The sequence below is a fragment of the Malaclemys terrapin genome, chromosome 15 (genome assembly GCF_027887155.1).
Source record: "Malaclemys terrapin pileata isolate rMalTer1 chromosome 15, rMalTer1.hap1, whole genome shotgun sequence".
NCBI lineage: Eukaryota > Metazoa > Chordata > Testudines > Emydidae > Malaclemys > Malaclemys terrapin.
The window spans coordinates 35,198,852-35,218,378 of record NC_071519.1 but is presented as its reverse complement, the minus strand read 5'-3'; the positions used below and the strand labels follow the sequence as shown (position 1 = coordinate 35,218,378).

Genomic DNA, 19,527 nt, shown 5'->3' with positions numbered 1-19,527 from the left:
CCGTGCCGTTGACCTCTCCCTGTCAGAGGGGTGCAGGTCTCCCCTTTCTAACTCCTCTTGGGCCGTTGGCACTCGCTGGGCAACGACACCACTCATTTCTGAGGGAACGGAGGTCTCTCCTTTACAGCGCTTTTCCCTCTGGCCCATTGGAAGGCCCCAGGCTTAAGGATCACCCTGTAAGGAGGGTTTCGGTCTCCTTTGCCATGCAAATTAAAAGGTCACTTTGACAGGCCCGGCAAAATGACTGCCCTGTAACCAGGGTGTAAGGTCTTATACCTCTCACGCTTAAGCTAGGGGAGCCTTTCCGTGCCTGTGGCTTAGCGACTCCCCCCGACCCTCCACCACTTGAGAAGGGTTGAACTTCTGTTTCTCTTAGTCACAGTAAATTCCCACAGAATGATTTCTACTTGGCTTTTTTGAGATTTGAAGTGAAATCCTACTCGGGACCTATCCCGGTCAGATGGAACATGGTGTGGCGAAGGGGCGGCTGTAAGGGGATGGCGGAGGCCGTGGAAAATTCGCCCCTTTTCTCAAAAAAGCCAAGAAATGGCCCAACCAAGCAAACGTCACAAAGTCTGGAAATGAACAGGGGAGTTGGGGGGCTCCTTTCGGACCCTCACTTCCGTGTAATCCTTCCTCAAGTCCTTTTGCCCTGCTCAATTTACACCGCTCAACCAACCACAACTTTCACCCTTTGTTTTCTTGTGCACAAGAAAGAACACTGTCGGACTGACGAGCGCCAACTGCAGGGATTCGGACAGCTCCGTTAGTTGTGTCCGAATTCCTGGCCTTGTGTCTCTTTGGTGATAAAGAGAGGAGATTCCTCGGGCTACCTTTGAAGAGATTGATGTGGCGGTCCTTTCTGAAATGTGTTGATGTTGAGATGTTGTAGGTAGATGCGGTGGTATTCAGAGCCGGCACGTGGGTGCACCTAAGCCTACTAACAGGACCGCGTCACAAGTCAGAGGGGTCTTTTTTGGTAAAGGTAGGGGGCACAAAGTTGTCATTTTCTTGGTGGGGTAGGAGGTAAGTCGGCAAGGGTGTCGCTGAGGGATGGAGGATTGATTGGAAAGGGGACACTCAGCAGGATCCCTCCCTTACCTGTTCATTTCCAGATCTTTTCACATTCAGGACTCCCCCACCCCAACAGTGTAAAGGAGGTATATTTTACTAAAAAAAGGGTGACTGCCCTGTAATCAGGGTTCAGGTCGCTTTCCCTTTTCTCCTCCCTACATTGGCCCTCTTCACGCCAAGGTCCAAAGTGAGCGCCCTCTAACTAGGGTGTGGATCTTTCCCTGCCTTTCACAAGGTAACACTGCCATTTGGAAGGTAGTTCTAGAAACCAGCCTCTTGAGAGGGTTCAGGGTTTGTCCTACTAGCTGTCCCGTGCCCTCCTCACTCACGCACTCAGCCAAGTCAAAGCCCGCGTCCTCTGCATCCACCTGGACCCGCCTTCTGCCGCAAGCTCTCCTCCGTTCTGAAAGAGATCGGTGCCGAAAAGAAGGAATTAGGGTAATTTCCGGCAGGGCCGAGTACCTTGCCAATGTCATCTGAATCTACCTTGTACACGTGCTCTCTAGTGAGCCACACCTAACCCGCTTCACCTCTCTCTTTCTAGCAACTCAAAGGACAAAATGAACAAGATGACACAAGCACCAAAGAAACTGCAGGAAAAGGGAAGAAAAAGCCACGGCCAACGGCTGCACACACCGCACACACAGCACACACCGCACCCCTGTACCGAGGGATCGGGTTCGACACTTCTCCTCACAGGCTTAATCCCCCTTCAGGTGCCCGGTAAAAGGACCTCCCTGTAAACAAGGATCAAGATCCATTCCTTACCAACCAAAATGCTTTATGGATCCCTTCCATAGCTAAGGCGGAGCGAGCCCCCTTTAAAAAGGGTTGAGGTCTCTGTGGGTTTGAGCTCCTTAGGACCTAGCCTTTAAAATGCCCCGTGCCCTTGACCTCTCCCTGTCAGAAGGGTGCAGGTCTCCCCTTTCTAACTCCTCTTGGGCCGTTGGCACTCACTGGGCAACGACACCACTCATTTCTGAGGGAACGGAGGTCTCTCCTTTACAGCGCTTTTCCCTCTGGCCCATTGGAAGACCCCAGGCTTAAGGACCACCCTGTAAGGAGGGTTTCGGTCTCCTTTGCCATGCAAATTAACAGGTCACTTTGACAGGCCCGGCAAAATGACTGCCCTGTAACCAGGGTGTAAGGTCTTATACCTCTCACGCTTAAGCTAGGGGAGCCTTTCCGTGCCTGTGGCTTAGCGACTCCCCCCGACCCTCCACCACTTGAGAAGGGTTGAACTTCTGTTTCTCTTAGTCACAGTAAATTCCCACAGAATGATTTCTACTTGGCTTTTTTGAGATTTGAAGTGAAATCCTACTCGGGACCTATCCCGGTCAGATGGAACATGGTGTGGCGAAGGGGCGGCTGTAAGGGGATGGCGGAGGCCGTGGAAAATTCGCCCCTTTTCTGAAAAAAGCCAAGAAATGGCCCAACCAAGCAAACGTCACAAAGTCTGGAAATGAACAGGGGAGTTGGGGGGCTCCTTTCGGACCCTCACTTCCGTGTAATCCTTCCTCAAGTCCTTTTGCCCTGCTCAATTTACACCGCTCAACCAACCACAACTTTCACCCTTTGTTTTCTTGTGCACAAGAAAGAACACTGTCGGACTGACGAGCGCCAACTGCAGGGATTCGGACAGCTCCGTTAGTTGTGTCCGAATTCCTGGCCTTGTGTCTCTTTGGTGATAAAGAGAGGAGATTCCTCGGGCTACCTTTGAAGAGATTGATGTGGCGGTCCTTTCTGAAATGTGTTGATGTTGAGATGTTGTAGGTAGATGCGGTGGTATTCAGAGCCGGCACGTGGGTGCACCTAACCCTACTAACAGGACCGCGTCACAAGTCAGAGGGGTCTTTTTTGGTAAAGGTAGGGGGCACAAAGTTGTCATTTTCTTGGTGGGGTAGGAGGTAAGTCGGGAAGGGTGTCGCTGAGGGATGGAGGATTGATTGGAAAGGGGACACTCAGCAGGATCCCTCCCTTACCTGTTCATTTCCAGATCTTTTCACATTCAGGACTCCCCCACCCCAACAGTGTAAAGGAGGTATATTTTACTAAAAAAAGGGTGACTGCCCTGTAATCAGGGTTCAGGTCGCTTTCCCTTTTCTCCTCCCTACATTGGCCCTCTTCACGCCAAGGTCCAAAGTGAGCGCCCTCTAACTAGGGTGTGGATCTTTCCCTGCCTTTCACAAGGTAACACTGCCATTTGGAAGGTAGTTCTAGAAACCAGCCTCTTGAGAGGGTTCAGGGTTTGTCCTACTAGCTGTCCCGTGCCCTCCTCACTCACGCACTCAGCCAAGTCAAAGCCCGCGTCCTCTGCATCCACCTGGACCCGCCTTCTGCCGCAAGCTCTCCTGCGTTCTGAAAGAGATCGGTGCCGAAAAGAAGGAATTAGGGTAATTTCCGGCAGGGCCGAGTACCTTGCCAATGTCATCTGAATCTACCTTGTACACGTGCTCTCTACTGAGCCACACCTAACCCGCTTCACCTCTCTCTTTCTAGCAACTCAAAGGACAAAATGAACAAGATGACACAAGCACCAAAGAAACTGCAGGAAAAGGGAAGAAAAAGCCACGGCCAACGGCTGCACACACCGCACACACAGCACACACCGCACCCCTGTACCGAGGGATCGGGTTCGACACTTCTCCTCACGGGCTTAATCCCCCTTCAGGTGCCCGGTAAAAGGACCTCCCTGTAAACAAGGATCAAGGTCCATTCCTTACCAAACAAAATGCTTTATGGATCCCTTCCATACCTGAGGTGGAGCGAACCACCTTTAAAAAGGGTTGAGGTCTCTGTGGGTTTGAGCTCCTTAGGACCTAGCCTTTAAAATGCCCCGTGCCGTTGACCTCTCCCTGTCAGAGGGGTGCAGGTCTCCCCTTTCTAACTCCTCTTGGGCCGTTGGCACTCGCTGGGCAACGACACCACTCATTTCTGAGGGAACGGAGGTCTCTCCTTTACAGCGCTTTTCCCTCTGGCCCATTGGAAGGCCCCAGGCTTAAGGATCACCCTGTAAGGAGGGTTTCGGTCTCCTTTGCCATGCAAATTAAAAGGTCACTTTGACAGGCCCGGCAAAATGACTGCCCTGTAACCAGGGTGTAAGGTCTTATACCTCTCACGCTTAAGCTAGGGGAGCCTTTCCGTGCCTGTGGCTTAGCGACTCCCCCCGACCCTCCACCACTTGAGAAGGGTTGAACTTCTGTTTCTCTTAGTCACAGTAAATTCCCACAGAATGATTTCTACTTGGCTTTTTTGAGATTTGAAGTGAAATCCTACTCGGGACCTATCCCGGTCAGATGGAACATGGTGTGGCGAAGGGGCGGCTGTAAGGGGATGGCGGAGGCCGTGGAAAATTCGCCCCTTTTCTCAAAAAAGCCAAGAAATGGCCCAACCAAGCAAACGTCACAAAGTCTGGAAATGAACAGGGGAGTTGGGGGGCTCCTTTCGGACCCTCACTTCCGTGTAATCCTTCCTCAAGTCCTTTTGCCCTGCTCAATTTACACCGCTCAACCAACCACAACTTTCACCCTTTGTTTTCTTGTGCACAAGAAAGAACACTGTCGGACTGACGAGCGCCAACTGCAGGGATTCGGACAGCTCCGTTAGTTGTGTCCGAATTCCTGGCCTTGTGTCTCTTTGGTGATAAAGAGAGGAGATTCCTCGGGCTACCTTTGAAGAGATTGATGTGGCGGTCCTTTCTGAAATGTGTTGATGTTGAGATGTTGTAGGTAGATGCGGTGGTATTCAGAGCCGGCACGTGGGTGCACCTAAGCCTACTAACAGGACCGCGTCACAAGTCAGAGGGGTCTTTTTTGGTAAAGGTAGGGGGCACAAAGTTGTCATTTTCTTGGTGGGGTAGGAGGTAAGTCGGGAAGGGTGTCGCTGAGGGATGGAGGATTGATTGGAAAGGGGACACTCAGCAGGATCCCTCCCTTACCTGTTCATTTCCAGATCTTTTCACATTCAGGACTCCCCCACCCCAACAGTGTAAAGGAGGTATATTTTACTAAAAAAAGGGTGACTGCCCTGTAATCAGGGTTCAGGTCGCTTTCCCTTTTCTCCTCCCTACATTGGCCCTCTTCACGCCAAGGTCCAAAGTGAGCGCCCTCTAACTAGGGTGTGGATCTTTCCCTGCCTTTCACAAGGTAACACTGCCATTTGGAAGGTAGTTCTAGAAACCAGCCTCTTGAGAGGGTTCAGGGTTTGTCCTACTAGCTGTCCCGTGCCCTCCTCACTCACGCACTCAGCCAAGTCAAAGCCCGCGTCCTCTGCATCCACCTGGACCCGCCTTCTGCCGCAAGCTCTCCTGCGTTCTGAAAGAGATCGGTGCCGAAAAGAAGGAATTAGGGTAATTTCCGGCAGGGCCGAGTACCTTGCCAATGTCATCTGAATCTACCTTGTACACGTGCTCTCTACTGAGCCACACCTAACCCGCTTCACCTCTCTCTTTCTAGCAACTCAAAGGACAAAATGAACAAGATGACACAAGCACCAAAGAAACTGCAGGAAAAGGGAAGAAAAAGCCACGGCCAACGGCTGCACACACCGCACACACAGCACACACCGCACCCCTGTACCGAGGGATCGGGTTCGACACTTCTCCTCACAGGCTTAATCCCCCTTCAGGTGCCCGGTAAAAGGACCTCCCTGTAAACAAGGATCAAGATCCATTCCTTACCAACCAAAATGCTTTATGGATCCCTTCCATAGCTAAGGCGGAGCGAGCCCCCTTTAAAAAGGGTTGAGGTCTCTGTGGGTTTGAGCTCCTTAGGACCTAGCCTTTAAAATGCCCCGTGCCGTTGACCTCTCCCTGTCAGAAGGGTGCAGGTCTCCCCTTTCTAACTCCTCTTGGGCCGTTGGCACTCGCTGGGCAACGACACCACTCATTTCTGAGGGAACGGAGGTCTCTCCTTTACAGCGCTTTTCCCTCTGGCCCATTGGAAGGCCCCAGGCTTAAGGATCACCCTGTAAGGAGGGTTTCGGTCTCCTTTGCCATGCAAATTAAAAGGTCACTTTGACAGGCCCGGCAAAATGACTGCCCTGTAACCAGGGTGTAAGGTCTTATACCTCTCACGCTTAAGCTAGGGGAGCCTTTCCGTGCCTGTGGCTTAGCGACTCCCCCCGACCCTCCACCACTTGAGAAGGGTTGAACTTCTGTTTCTCTTAGTCACAGTAAATTCCCACAGAATGATTTCTACTTGGCTTTTTTGAGATTTGAAGTGAAATCCTACTCAGGACCTATCCCGGTCAGATGGAACATGGTGTGGCGAAGGGGCGGCTGTAAGGGGATGGCGGAGGCCGTGGAAAATTCGCCCCTTTTCTCAAAAAAGCCAAGAAATGGCCCAACCAAGCAAACGTCACAAAGTCTGGAAATGAACAGGGGAGTTGGGGGGCTCCTTTCGGACCCTCACTTCCGTGTAATCCTTCCTCAAGTCCTTTTGCCCTGCTCAATTTACACCGCTCAACCAACCACAACTTTCACCCTTTGTTTTCTTGTGCACAAGAAAGAACACTGTCGGACTGACGAGCGCCAACTGCAGGGATTCGGACAGCTCCGTTAGTTGTGTCCGAATTCCTGGCCTTGTGTCTCTTTGGTGATAAAGAGAGGAGATTCCTCGGGCTACCTTTGAAGAGATTGATGTGGCGGTCCTTTCTGAAATGTGTTGATGTTGAGATGTTGTAGGTAGATGCGGTGGTATTCAGAGCCGGCACGTGGGTGCACCTAAGCCTACTAACAGGACCGCGTCACAAGTCAGAGGGGTCTTTTTTGGTAAAGGTAGGGGGCACAAAGTTGTCATTTTCTTGGTGGGGTAGGAGGTAAGTCGGGAAGGGTGTCGCTGAGGGATGGAGGATTGATTGGAAAGGGGACACTCAGCAGGATCCCTCCCTTACCTGTTCATTTCCAGATCTTTTCACATTCAGGACTCCCCCACCCCAACAGTGTAAAGGAGGTATATTTTACTAAAAAAAGGGTGACTGCCCTGTAATCAGGGTTCAGGTCGCTTTCCCTTTTCTCCTCCCTACATTGGCCCTCTTCACGCCAAGGTCCAAAGTGAGCGCCCTCTAACTAGGGTGTGGATCTTTCCCTGCCTTTCACAAGGTAACACTGCCATTTGGAAGGTAGTTCTAGAAACCAGCCTCTTGAGAGGGTTCAGGGTTTGTCCTACTAGCTGTCCCGTGCCCTCCTCACTCACGCACTCAGCCAAGTCAAAGCCCGCGTCCTCTGCATCCACCTGGACCCGCCTTCTGCCGCAAGCTCTCCTGCGTTCTGAAAGAGATCGGTGCCGAAAAGAAGGAATTAGGGTAATTTCCGGCAGGGCCGAGTACCTTGCCAATGTCATCTGAATCTACCTTGTACACGTGCTCTCTACTGAGCCACACCTAACCCGCTTCACCTCTCTCTTTCTAGCAACTCAAAGGACAAAATGAACAAGATGACACAAGCACCAAAGAAACTGCAGGAAAAGGGAAGAAAAAGCCACGGCCAACGGCTGCACACACCGCACACACAGCACACACCGCACCCCTGTACCGAGGGATCGGGTTCGACACTTCTCCTCACAGGCTTAATCCCCCTTCAGGTGCCCGGTAAAAGGACCTCCCTGTAAACAAGGATCAAGATCCATTCCTTACCAACCAAAATGCTTTATGGATCCCTTCCATAGCTAAGGCGGAGCGAGCCCCCTTTAAAAAGGGTTGAGGTCTCTGTGGGTTTGAGCTCCTTAGGACCTAGCCTTTAAAATGCCCCGTGCCGTTGACCTCTCCCTGTCAGAAGGGTGCAGGTCTCCCCTTTCTAACTCCTCTTGGGCCGTTGGCACTCGCTGGGCAACGACACCACTCATTTCTGAGGGAACGGAGGTCTCTCCTTTACAGCGCTTTTCCCTCTGGCCCATTGGAAGGCCCCAGGCTTAAGGATCACCCTGTAAGGAGGGTTTCGGTCTCCTTTGCCATGCAAATTAAAAGGTCACTTTGACAGGCCCGGCAAAATGACTGCCCTGTAACCAGGGTGTAAGGTCTTATACCTCTCACGCTTAAGCTAGGGGAGCCTTTCCGTGCCTGTGGCTTAGCGACTCCCCCCGACCCTCCACCACTTGAGAAGGGTTGAACTTCTGTTTCTCTTAGTCACAGTAAATTCCCACAGAATGATTTCTACTTGGCTTTTTTGAGATTTGAAGTGAAATCCTACAAGGAACCTATCACGGTCAGATGGAACATGGTGTGGCGAAGGGGCGGCTGTAAGGGGATGGCGGAGGCCGTGGAAAATTCGCCCCTTTTCTCAAAAAAGCCAAGAAATGGCCCAACCAAGCAAACGTCACAAAGTCTGGAAATGAACAGGGGAGTTGGGGGGCTCCTTTCAGACCCTCACTTCCGTGTAATCCTTCCTCAAGTCCTTTTGCCCTGCTCAATTTACACCGCTCAACCAACCACAACTTTCACCCTTTGTTTTCTTGTGCACAAGAAAGAACACTGTCGGACTGACGAGCGCCAACTGCAGGGATTCGGACAGCTCCGTTAGTTGTGTCCGAATTCCTGGCCTTGTGTCTCTTTGGTGATAAAGAGAGGAGATTCCTCGGGCTACCTTTGAAGAGATTGATGTGGCGGTCCTTTCTGAAATGTGTTGATGTTGAGATGTTGTAGGTAGATGCGGTGGTATTCAGAGCCGGCACGTGGGTGCACCTAACCCTACTAACAGGACCGCGTCACAAGTCAGAGGGGTCTTTTTTGGTAAAGGTAGGGGGCACAAAGTTGTCATTTTCTTGGTGGGGTAGGAGGTAAGTCGGGAAGGGTGTCGCTGAGGGATGGAGGATTGATTGGAAAGGGGACACTCAGCAGGATCCCTCCCTTACCTGTTCATTTCCAGATCTTTTCACATTCAGGACTCCCCCACCCCAACAGTGTAAAGGAGGTATATTTTACTAAAAAAAGGGTGACTGCCCTGTAATCAGGGTTCAGGTCGCTTTCCCTTTTCTCCTCCCTACATTGGCCCTCTTCACGCCAAGGTCCAAAGTGAGCGCCCTCTAACTAGGGTGTGGATCTTTCCCTGCCTTTCACAAGGTAACACTGCCATTTGGAAGGTAGTTCTAGAAACCAGCCTCTTGAGAGGGTTCAGGGTTTGTCCTACTAGCTGTCCCGTGCCCTCCTCACTCACGCACTCAGCCAAGTCAAAGCCCGCGTCCTCTGCATCCACCTGGACCCGCCTTCTGCCGCAAGCTCTCCTGCGTTCTGAAAGAGATCGGTGCCGAAAAGAAGGAATTAGGGTAATTTCCGGCAGGGCCGAGTACCTTGCCAATGTCATCTGAATCTACCTTGTACACGTGCTCTCTACTGAGCCACACCTAACCCGCTTCACCTCTCTCTTTCTAGCAACTCAAAGGACAAAATGAACAAGATGACACAAGCACCAAAGAAACTGCAGGAAAAGGGAAGAAAAAGCCACGGCCAACGGCTGCACACACCGCACACACAGCACACACCGCACCCCTGTACCGAGGGATCGGGTTCGACACTTCTCCTCACAGGCTTAATCCCCCTTCAGGTGCCCGGTAAAAGGACCTCCCTGTAAACAAGGATCAAGATCCATTCCTTACCAACCAAAATGCTTTATGGATCCCTTCCATAGCTAAGGCGGAGCGAGCCCCCTTTAAAAAGGGTTGAGGTCTCTGTGGGTTTGAGCTCCTTAGGACCTAGCCTTTAAAATGCCCCGTGCCGTTGACCTCTCCCTGTCAGAAGGGTGCAGGTCTCCCCTTTCTAACTCCTCTTGGGCCGTTGGCACTCGCTGGGCAACGACACCACTCATTTCTGAGGGAACGGAGGTCTCTCCTTAACAGCGCTTTTCCCTCTGGCCCATTGGAAGGCCCCAGGCTTAAGGATCACCCTGTAAGGAGGGTTTCGGTCTCCTTTGCCATGCAAATTAAAAGGTCACTTTGACAGGCCCGGCAAAATGACTGCCCTGTAACCAGGGTGTAAGGTCTTATACCTCTCACGCTTAAGCTAGGGGAGCCTTTCCGTGCCTGTGGCTTAGCGACTCCCCCCGACCCTCCACCACTTGAGAAGGGTTGAACTTCTGTTTCTCTTAGTCACAGTAAATTCCCACAGAATGATTTCTACTTGGCTTTTTTGAGATTTGAAGTGAAATCCTACAAGGAACCTATCACGGTCAGATGGAACATGGTGTGGCGAAGGGGCGGCTGTAAGGGGATGGCGGAGGCCGTGGAAAATTCGCCCCTTTTCTCAAAAAAGCCAAGAAATGGCCCAACCAAGCAAACGTCACAAAGTCTGGAAATGAACAGGGGAGTTGGGGGGCTCCTTTCGGACCCTCACTTCCGTGTAATCCTTCCTCAAGTCCTTTTGCCCTGCTCAATTTACACCGCTCAACCAACCACAACTTTCACCCTTTGTTTTCTTGTGCACAAGAAAGAACACTGTCGGACTGACGAGCGCCAACTGCAGGGATTCGGACAGCTCCGTTAGTTGTGTCCGAATTCCTGGCCTTGTGTCTCTTTGGTGATAAAGAGAGGAGATTCCTCGGGCTACCTTTGAAGAGATTGATGTGGCGGTCCTTTCTGAAATGTGTTGATGTTGAGATGTTGTAGGTAGATGCGGTGGTATTCAGAGCCGGCACGTGGGTGCACCTAACCCTACTAACAGGACCGCGTCACAAGTCAGAGGGGTCTTTTTTGGTAAAGGTAGGGGGCACAAAGTTGTCATTTTCTTGGTGGGGTAGGAGGTAAGTCGGGAAGGGTGTCGCTGAGGGATGGAGGATTGATTGGAAAGGGGACACTCAGCAGGATCCCTCCCTTACCTGTTCATTTCCAGATCTTTTCACATTCAGGACTCCCCCACCCCAACAGTGTAAAGGAGGTATATTTTACTAAAAAAAGGGTGACTGCCCTGTAATCAGGGTTCAGGTCGCTTTCCCTTTTCTCCTCCCTACATTGGCCCTCTTCACGCCAAGGTCCAAAGTGAGCGCCCTCTAACTAGGGTGTGGATCTTTCCCTGCCTTTCACAAGGTAACACTGCCATTTGGAAGGTAGTTCTAGAAACCAGCCTCTTGAGAGGGTTCAGGGTTTGTCCTACTAGCTGTCCCGTGCCCTCCTCACTCACGCACTCAGCCAAGTCAAAGCCCGCGTCCTCTGCATCCACCTGGACCCGCCTTCTGCCGCAAGCTCTCCTCCGTTCTGAAAGAGATCGGTGCCGAAAAGAAGGAATTAGGGTAATTTCCGGCAGGGCCGAGTACCTTGCCAATGTCATCTGAATCTACCTTGTACACGTGCTCTCTAGTGAGCCACACCTAACCCGCTTCACCTCTCTCTTTCTAGCAACTCAAAGGACAAAATGAACAAGATGACACAAGCACCAAAGAAACTGCAGGAAAAGGGAAGAAAAAGCCACGGCCAACGGCTGCACACACCGCACACACAGCACACACCGCACCCCTGTACCGAGGGATCGGGTTCGACACTTCTCCTCACAGGCTTAATCCCCCTTCAGGTGCCCGGTAAAAGGACCTCCCTGTAAACAAGGATCAAGATCCATTCCTTACCAACCAAAATGCTTTATGGATCCCTTCCATAGCTAAGGCGGAGCGAGCCCCCTTTAAAAAGGGTTGAGGTCTCTGTGGGTTTGAGCTCCTTAGGACCTAGCCTTTAAAATGCCCCGTGCCGTTGACCTCTCCCTGTCAGAAGGGTGCAGGTCTCCCCTTTCTAACTCCTCTTGGGCCGTTGGCACTCGCTGGGCAACGACACCACTCATTTCTGAGGGAACGGAGGTCTCTCCTTTACAGCGCTTTTCCCTCTGGCCCATTGGAAGACCCCAGGCTTAAGGACCACCCTGTAAGGAGGGTTTCGGTCTCCTTTGCCATGCAAATTAACAGGTCACTTTGACAGGCCCGGCAAAATGACTGCCCTGTAACCAGGGTGTAAGGTCTTATACCTCTCACGCTTAAGCTAGGGGAGCCTTTCCGTGCCTGTGGCTTAGCGACTCCCTCCGACCCTCCAGCACTTGAGAAGGGTTGAACTTCTGTTTCTCTTAGTCACAGTAAATTCCCACAGAATGATTTCTACTTGGCTTTTTTGAGATTTGAAGTGAAATCTTACTCGGGACCTATCCCGGTCAGATGGAACATGGTGTGGCGAAGGGGCGGCTGTAAGGGGATGGCGGAGGCCGTGGAAAATTCGCCCCTTTTCTCAAAAAAGCCAAGAAATGGTCACAAAGTCTGGAAATGAACAGGGGAGTTGGGGGGCTCCTTTCGGACCCTCACTTCCGTGTAATCCTTCCTCAAGTCCTTTTGCCCTGCCCAATTTACACCGCTCAACCAACCACAACTTTCACCCTTTGTTTTCTTGTGCACAAGAAAGAACACTGTCGGACTGACGAGCGCCAACTGCAGGGATTCGGACAGCTCCGTTAGCTGTGTCCGAATTCCTGGCCTTGTGTCTCTTTGGTGATAAAGAGAGGAGATTCCTCGGGCTATCTTTGAAGAGATTGATGTGGCGGTCCTTTCTGAAATGTGTTGATGTTGAGATGTTGTAGGTAGATGCGGTGGTATTCAGAGCCGGCACGTGGGTGCACCTAACCCTACTAACAGGACCGCGTCACAAGTCAGAGGGGTCTTTTTTGGTAAAGGTAGGGGGCACAAAGTTGTCATTTTCTTGGTGGGGTAGGAGGTAAGTCGGGAAGGGTGTCGCTGAGGGATGGAGGATTGATTGGAAAGGGGACACTCAGCAGGATCCCTCCCTTACCTGTTCATTTCCAGATCTTTTCACATTCAGGACTCCCCCACCCCAACAGTGTAAAGGAGGTATATTTTACTAAAAAAAGGGTGACTGCCCTGTAATCAGGGTTCAGGTCGCTTTCCCTTTTCTCCTCCCTACATTGGCCCTCTTCACGCCAAGGTCCAAAGTGAGCGCCCTCTAACTAGGGTGTGGATCTTTCCCTGCCTTTCACAAGGTAACACTGCCATTTGGAAGGTAGTTCTAGAAACCAGCCTCTTGAGAGGGTTCAGGGTTTGTCCTACTAGCTGTCCCGTGCCCTCCTCACTCACGCACTCAGCCAAGTCAAAGCCCGCGTCCTCTGCATCCACCTGGACCCGCCTTCTGCCGCAAGCTCTCCTGCGTTCTGAAAGAGATCGGTGCCGAAAAGAAGGAATTAGGGTAATTTCCGGCAGGGCCGAGTACCTTGCCAATGTCATCTGAATCTACCTTGTACACGTGCTCTCTACTGAGCCACACCTAACCCGCTTCACCTCTCTCTTTCTAGCAACTCAAAGGACAAAATGAACAAGATGACACAAGCACCAAAGAAACTGCAGGAAAAGGGAAGAAAAAGCCACGGCCAACGGCTGCACACACCGCACACACAGCACACACCGCACCCCTGTACCGAGGGATCGGGTTCGACACTTCTCCTCACAGGCTTAATCCCCCTTCAGGTGCCCGGTAAAAGGACCTCCCTGTAAACAAGGATCAAGATCCATTCCTTACCAACCAAAATGCTTTATGGATCCCTTCCATAGCTAAGGCGGAGCGAGCCCCCTTTAAAAAGGGTTGAGGTCTCTGTGGGTTTGAGCTCCTTAGGACCTAGCCTTTAAAATGCCCCGTGCCGTTGACCTCTCCCTGTCAGAAGGGTGCAGGTCTCCCCTTTCTAACTCCTCTTGGGCCGTTGGCACTCGCTGGGCAACGACACCACTCATTTCTGAGGGAACGGAGGTCTCTCCTTTACAGCGCTTTTCCCTCTGGCCCATTGGAAGGCCCCAGGCTTAAGGACCACCCTGTAAGGAGGGTTTCGGTCTCCTTTGCCATGCAAATTAACAGGTCACTTTGACAGGCCCGGCAAAATGACTGCCCTGTAACCAGGGTGTAAGGTCTTATACCTCTCACGCTTAAGCTAGGGGAGCCTTTCTGTGCCTGTGGCTTAGCGACTCCCTCCGACCCTCCAGCACTTGAGAAGGGTTGAACTTCTGTTTCTCTTAGTCACAGTAAATTCCCACAGAATGATTTCTACTTGGCTTTTTTGAGATTTGAAGTGAAATCTTACTGGGGACCTATCCCGGTCAGATGGAACATGGTGTGGCGAAGGGGCGGCTGTAAGGGGATGGCGGAGGCCGTGGAAAATTTGCCCCTTTTCTCAAAAAAGCCAAGACATGGCCCAACCAAGCAAACGTCACAAAGTCTGGAAATGAACAGGAGAGGTGGGGGCTCCTTTCAGATCCTCACTTCAATGTAATCCTTCCTCAAGTCCTTTTGCCCTGCCCAATTTACACCGCTCAACCAACCACAACTTTCACCCTTTGTTTTCTTGTGCACAAGAAAGAACGCTGTCGGACTGACGAGCGTCAACTGCAGGGATTCGGACAGCTCCGTTAGTTGTGTCCGAATTCCTGGCCTTGTTTCTCTTTGTTGATAGAGAGAGGAGATTCCTCGGGCTACTTTTGAAGAGATTGATGTGGCGGTCCTTTCTGAAATGTGTTGATGTTGAGATGTTGTAGGTAGATGCGGTGGTATTCAGAGCCGGCACGTGGGTGCACCTAACCCTACTAACAGGACCGCGTCACAAGTCAGAGGGGTCTTTTCTTTTAAAGGTTAGGGGGCACGAAGTTGTCATTTTCTTGGTGGGGTAGGAGATAAGTCGGGAAGGGTGTTGCTGAGGGATGGAGGATTGATTGGAAAGGGGACACTCAGGAGGATCTCTCCCTTACCTGTTCATTTCCAGATATTTTCACACTGGTGACTCCTCCCCCGCCTTGTGTAAAGGAGGAATATCTTACTAACGAAAGGGTGACTGCCCTGTAATCAGGGTTCAGGTCTCTTTCCCTTTTCTCCTCCCTGTATTGGCCCCCTTAACAGCACCCGACATAGTCACTCTGTAGAGTAGACTCTGGCCCCTCCGCAGCCTTGATACCACAGATCCCCTACCCAACGAGGAAGCACACGGCCGGTGAAGAAACTAGAGGGAGCACACATGAGGAATTCAAAGCACTGACCTCTTACTCAGAGCCAATTATCTGGGAGGCGGAAACCTGAGGACTGTTCATATCTGCTTAGAAGGATTTCCAGGTTGCTCAGGTCCACTTGTATCAGCTTCTCCTGTGGCTGGGGCTCCTGGCCAATTCCTCTGCAAGCGCAGCTGCAAAAGCCAAGCATGAGCCATCACTACACAAATCTCTATTGGTGTGTGAAATCTTGCCCTCATCCCTGCCTCCCTCTCCCATCCCATCTACATCAGCCCCACTGGATGAACAGAAACTGAGTGATCATTTCTCTAGTGGAGCAACAGTGATACCAGGTGGCCCCTCAGGGGAATGCACAAAGCATTTCCCTTAGGCAGTAACAGTGACACCAGGTGGCCACTCGGTGTAATTGCACAGAGCATTTCCCACATGAAGTAATAATGACACCATGTGGCCACTTTGGGTAATGCACAAAGCCTTACCCTACTGGAGCAACAGTGACACCTGTTGGCTAATCCAGGTAATAAAGAAAACATTTCAGGGAGCAGGAGTGGCACCTGGTGGCCACTCGAGGTAATGCACAAAGTAGTTCCAAAGGGAGCAACAGTGACACTGGGTGGCTAATCCAGGTAATTCACAAAGCATTTCAGGGAGCAAGACTAACTAGGTGGCCACAAGGGGTAATGCACAAAGAATTTCCCCCATTGTCAACAGTGACACTGTGTTGTCATCTGCAGTACCCTCAGAGTAATCCCTTAAGAAGCAGCAGTGACATTGGGCGGCCAGTTGGACGACTGCACAGAGCATTTCTTTCATGGAGCAACAGAGACACTAGATGGCCAATCGGGGAAATGGACAGAGCTTTTCCCCTGTGGAACAGCAGTGACGCCCGGTGGCCACTCAGTGTAATTGCACAGAACATTTCTCTCATGAAGCAAAAATAAGACTGCGTGGCCACCCCGGGTAATCACAGAGCATTTCCTTCATGGAGCAATATTGACACCGGGTGGACACTCTGTATAGTTGCACAGAGCATTTCCCAAATAAAGCAACAGTGACACTGGGTGGCTAATCCAGGTAATGCACAAAGCATTTCCCCCATGGAGCAACAGTGGCACTGGGTGGACACCTGGGGTAATGCACAGAGCATTTCCTTTAGGAGCAACAGTGACACTGCGTGCCGTGATACAGCAGGGCCAGAGAGCAGCAGGAGAATGGTGGAAGAAAACTAGAGTGGTACGGATGAGGAATAGAGTGCCATAATTGTTCACTCACAGACAGTCATGGAGAAGACAGAAAGCGGTGGACTGTTCATCTCTGCTTACAAGGATGTCCAGGCTGCTCAGGTTCACTTCTTCCAGTTTCTCCTCTGGCTGGGGCTCCTGGGCGATTCCTCTGCAAACACAGCATATAACCCAAGCAGGAGCCATCACTGCCAAAAGGTCTATTGGTGTACAAGATACTGCCCTCCCTCTCCCATCCACTGTACATCAGCCCCACTTGATGAACAGTGACAGTCAACTCCCACAGTCACCCCCACCACTACCAATGGAGGATCTCGTACCATCATGCTCCTCTTCCCCCTCCCAATGCCCCAGTGGGTTGCAGATGCCCCAGACCAAGCCTGTGAGCATGCACCATTGCCCACGTTCTATGCAAGGAGACAGGACAAGGGGAGAGAGAGAGTATGTTGGCCAACATATGAGAGCTCAGAGAGAGACACATAGGAAGAAAGACAAACTCAGCACCAGTACTCACCTTTCCGGTTCCAGGCCTCTGCTCAGGTGAACATGCTCCTCCCTGTCCAGGAAGATCAACTGCTCCCAATATAGAGAAATTCTCCCTCTGCACCCAGAACAAGGATGAAAACTTTTATTACAAACCGAACCCCACCTAAAGGGAAGCAGACATCTGTACTCAGCCTTTACCACACATGTATCTTAGAGGCCACCTGGGGTATTTTTCAGAATGTAGTTGCCCTGGAGCAACAATGACACCCAGTGGCCAATCACGGCAATGCACAGAGCATGTCCCCCATGCAGCAGCAGTGACACTTGGTGGCCACTCGCGGCAAAGCACAAAGCATTTCCCTCGTGGAGCAACACAGACACTACGTGGCCACTCAGGGTAAGGCAGATATCATTTCCCCACCACAGCGCTGCACTGATACTCGGTGGCCAGCCGGGGTAATGTCTGGGCTGTCTGCCTTGGACCATCAATGCCATCCGGTGGGCAGACAGGGTAACATACAGACTGTGTTTCTCCTGGAGCAGCGGTGACATTATTCTTTCTGCTTTGTCCTTCCGCCCCCGCCAGGCTGCAAGCTCAGGCTGCCGTCAGTCATAGGGGCACCAGTTTAATAATAATGCATAGGGACCCATAAATCCTAAGGATGGCCCTAAGGGGTGCCAAAAAGCGGTGACCTGGCTTGGCAGGGAGGAACCGCCTTCCGGAGACACCAGAGAGCCAGAACATCGGCTTGCGGGGGGCAGCGAGCCCCCACCATGGAGGAGCCGGTGCGGCGCGGGGGGGAGGAGCCCTGCAAAGGCGGGAGAGCCGCTAGTGGGGAGCAGCCATGCCCCTTGCCCCTCCTGCCCAGGGTGCGGACAGGCGGCCCCCCCGGGGGCGCCAGCAGCTGCAGCAGATGCATGCGGGCAGAGGCCCCCGTGCGTCCCCCAGCTCCCCCCTTGCTGTGCTCGGGGTCTGTGGCTCCCGGGCATGTGAGCCACTGCCGGGGCGCGGGGCCCGGAGCCTGCTCTTTGGAGTGGCAGCAATGGTGGCAGCTCACACTCCCGGGAGCCGCAAAGCCTGAGCGCAGCGAGGAAGGAGCCGGGGGACGCATGGGGTCCACTGCCCGCATGCATCGACTGCATGGAGCAAATGTGACACTTTCTGGCCACACGGGGTAATGTACAAGCATTTCCTTAAGGAATAACAGTGACACCGTATGGCCTTGTGGGGTAATGCACAGAGCATTTTCTGCATTGAACAACAGTGACACTGTGTGGCCATGTGAGGTACTGCACAGGGCATTTCCTTCATGGAGCAACAGTGACACTTTGTGGCCATCGAAGATAATGCACAGAGCATTTCCTTCAAGGAGCAACAGTGACACCATGTGGTCATGCGAGGTAATGCACAGAGTATTCTCTGCATCGAACAACAGTGACACTGTGTGGCCATGTGAGGTACTGCACAGAGCATTTCCTTCCTGGAACAACAGAGACACTATGAGGGCACGCGAGATAAAACACAGAGCATTTCCTTAAGGAGCAAAAGTGACACTGTGTGGCCACCTGGAGTAATGCACGAGCATTTCCTTAAGGAGCAACAGTGACACTGTATGGCAATCCAAGGAAATGCACAGAGCATTTTCTACATGGAGCAACAGTGACACTGTGTGGCCATGTTAGGTAATGCACACGGCATTTCCTTCATGGAGCAACACTGACACTGTGTGGCCATCCAAGGTAATGCACGGAGCATTTCCTTCATGGAAAAACAGTGACACTGTGTGGCCAGGCGGGGTAATGCACAGAGAATTTTCTACATGGAGCAACAGTGACACCATATGGTCATGCGAGGTAATGCACAGAGTATTCTCTGCATCGAACAAGAGTGACACTGTGTGGCCATGTGAGGTACTGCACAGAGCATTTCCTTCCTGGAAAAACAGGGACAATGTGTGGCCATGCCGGGTAATGCAGAGAGCATTTACTTAAGGAGCAACAGTGACACTGTGTGGCCATGCGGGGTAATGCACAGAGCATTTCCTTCATGGAGCAACAGTGACACTGTGTGGCCATCCAAGGTAATGCACGGAGCATTTCCTTCATGGAAAAACAGTGACACTGTGTGGCCAGGCGGGGTAATGCACAGAGCATTTTCTACATGGAGCAACAGTGACACCATGTGGTCATGCGAGGTAATGCACAGAGTATTCTCTGTATCGAACAAGAGTGACACTGTGTGGCCATGTGAGGTACTGCACAGAGCATTTTATTCCTGGAACAACAGGGACACTGTGTGGCCATGCCGGGTAATGCAGAGAGCATTTACTTAAGGAGCAACAGTGACACTGTGTGGCCACGCGGGGTAATGCACAGAGCATTTCCTTCATGGAGCAACAATGACACTGTGTGGCCACGCGGGGTAATGCACAGAGCATTTTCTACATGGAGCAACAGTGACACTGTGTGGCCAGGCGGGGTAATGCACAGAGCATTTTCTGCAACGAACAACAGTGACACTGTGTGGCCATCGAAGATAATGCACAGAGCATTTCCTTCAAGGAGCAACAGTGACACCATGTGGTCATGCGAGGTAATGCACAGAGTATTCTCTGCATCGAAAAACAGTGACACTGTGTGGCCATGTGAGGTACTGCACAGAGCATTTCCTTCCTGGAACAACAGAGACACTGTGTGGCCACCCGAGATAAAACAGAGAGCATTTCCTTAAGGAGCAACAGTGACACTGTGTGGCAATCCAAGGAAATGCACAGA

At 51.7% G+C, this 19,527-nt stretch overlaps 1 long non-coding RNA gene across 15 annotated transcripts in view; it reads right to left on the bottom strand.

Moving 5' to 3' along the window:
- LOC128823474 (uncharacterized) overlaps nucleotides 1-19,527 on the bottom strand; it is a 112,677-nt gene that overhangs the window by 14,986 nt on the left and 78,164 nt on the right. For 14 of the 15 annotated variants that reach the window (XR_008441753.1, XR_008441757.1, XR_008441751.1 and 11 more), the window contains 3 exons: nucleotides 16,781-16,867; nucleotides 16,298-16,417; nucleotides 15,056-15,198 (listed from right to left, as the gene is read on the bottom strand). This is a non-coding gene — a long non-coding RNA (uncharacterized LOC128823474). Of the gene's footprint in view, nucleotides 1-12,582; nucleotides 13,192-15,055; nucleotides 15,199-16,297; nucleotides 16,418-16,780; nucleotides 16,868-19,527 lie in introns of those variants that run through there. The other variant, XR_008441760.1, reaches the window with a different exon arrangement.